We start from the raw sequence: 2,567 nt of genomic DNA, 5'->3' as shown, positions 1-2,567 counted from the left end.
GAAACAGGACATTCTTACTGTCATGGACTATATTGATGTATGTTTTGTAACACAATTTTCACAAAATCTGGTTCTACATTTTCCTTAGCTGGTATTTGTGTTGCTGTCTTGCTGTCTTACTGTGCTCCCTCACTCTGCTCCCAAAGCACACGTGCTTGCTTACACACACGTGCTACTGCTGAGCCTGGCCAGTTAGATACAGGAAGGCGCACACACACAGAGCTATAGAGTTTTAACACTGTGATCCTAACTTTACACTATAAAATAACACTTTAAATGATGAGAATGTAGACCACCATCGCTCTAATAATTAATGATAACAATTTAGGCTATAATGCTCTAAAATTATACACAACAAAAGGACACATCTTAGACCTCATTTGTTTCCCTGTTTTCCACAATTAATACGACCCCCGAATAATCTTGCACCCCATCTGTATTCAATTTCTCAGTGTGATAATTTTGTCATTTTTCAAAATTAAAATTGACAATATCCATGAACAGCTACCCACCTCACGTAACAGTGCACTTTATCCACCTACCTCTAATTTCAGCCCAATCTCCAACCTGCCATTTATCTCAAAAATCTTAGAAAAAACTGTTGCTGCGCAGGTCCATAATCATCTCATCAACAATAACCTCTATAAACAGTTTCAATCTGGTTTTTGGCCTCTCCACAGCACAGAAAGAAGCCCTAATCAAGGTCACCAATGACCTACTAATGCTGCTGATTCTGGTCTTCTTACCATACTGATCCTTCTCGATTTAACTGCTGCCTTTGATACCATCTCTCACAACATCCACCTGGACCTACTTGTCCACCAAACCTACATTTATGCTCCCTCCGTCTTCTCTAACTGACTGCTTAGATGAAGTAAAAACTGGTTCACTCAAAACTTCCTCAAACTTAACAGTGATAAAACTGAAATTCTCCTTGTTGGCTCCAAATCCACCCTAGAAAAATGTCCAAATTTCACTCTCCTCATTGACAATTGCACTGTCCCCTCCTCCCCCCACGTCAAGAGTCTTGGTGTCATCCTAGATAGCACACTTTCTTTTGAAAAACACATCAATAATCTTACTCGGTCTGCTTATTTCCACTCAGTCGCCTTTGTCCTTTACTTACACATCATAACACTGCTACTCTCATCCACGCTCTTGTCATTTCCCGTATTGATTACTGTAACTAACTTCTCTCTGGTCTATCTCACAAGTTTATTCATAAACTCCAACTGGTCAAAAACTCTGGTGCCCGTACTATCACCAGAGCCCCAGTCTCTGAACACATTACTCCACTTCTAAAACAACTGCACTGGCTTCCTGTTAAATACCATATTGATTTTAAAGTTCATCTTCTCACCTTCAAAGCACTCCATAATCTTGCTCATTGAACTCCTTCAGCCCTACACCCCATCCCGGGCTCTCCGATCCTCTCATTCCTCAACTACTTTCCATTCCTTCTGCCCGCATGTCTACAATGGGGTTCAGAGCCTTCAGCTATTGTGCACCTCACCTTTGGGAACTCCCTCCCTCTATTCATCCATACGACAGAGTCCCCGTCCTCCTTTAAAACTTTCACTCAAAACCCACTTATTTCGAAAGGCCTACCCCACATAATTCCACCTTCCACCAGCTTCATGAATTTTTAAATTGTTTTTCTCTATTCTATTTTATCTTAATCTTTAAATTGTGTCATGTTTTGATTTTCTTTGTTGTATTGCTTCCTTGAAATGTATTTTAACTGTTTTAATCTGTAAGGTGTCCTTGACTGCTATGAAAGGCGCCCACAAATAAAATGTATTAGTATAACAATGACAAACCCTGGTTCACAGCCAAACTCAGACAGCTGAGGTTGGAAAAGGACGAGGCGTTTAGGAGTGGATACCAGGCCAGGTTTAAGGAGTCAGAGTACTGGTTTAGCAAGGCGGTGCGAGATGCAAAACAGTTGTACTCAGAGAGACTACCAGTTCTCAAGGAAGGACTCTGTTTATGTCTGGAGAGGCTTCAGACTATTGTAGCAGATCTAAATTTATTAGTTATGCATTTTAATAAATTTCTAAGAATTGAAACCCAATTATGAATTTTTAAGATTCATAAAATCATTTTATTTAATTCCTCGTTTTAGGGCACCACCGGAGTTGTTATAATCCTAGAGTCTCCGGACCTCTAGGTAGTTTTGAATAATTATACAATTATTACTAGTGATCAGTTAGTTAATAATCGCTCAATTATCTTAAATCAGTCAGTCAGTCAGTCTCATATCTAAAGAGTCAATTCTCTTGGCAGGAACTATAAATAGGCAACACACACAGCTCTTGATTATATTACAGTGAATTTATTCTCTAACTAAGGTGATAAAAAGATGGTTGGATACAGGGAACATAAACATTTGCTGAACAATGAGCCTGGAGGTTCGATTGTGGGAAGCATTTGACTCATACGGCATAGAAGAGCTAATGAAAGTAAACTAATGCTATGATTTTAGGAGTTAAGAGGAGAATATCTGATCACAGAACGTGTGTTAAGTCTTACTGCTTGTCGACAGCCTGCTTTGGCCTGTTGCACGG

Source organism: Micropterus dolomieu, linkage group LG21 (assembly GCF_021292245.1).
Source record: "Micropterus dolomieu isolate WLL.071019.BEF.003 ecotype Adirondacks linkage group LG21, ASM2129224v1, whole genome shotgun sequence".
Lineage (NCBI taxonomy): Eukaryota > Metazoa > Chordata > Actinopteri > Centrarchiformes > Centrarchidae > Micropterus > Micropterus dolomieu.
This window is presented reverse-complemented; position numbering follows the sequence as displayed.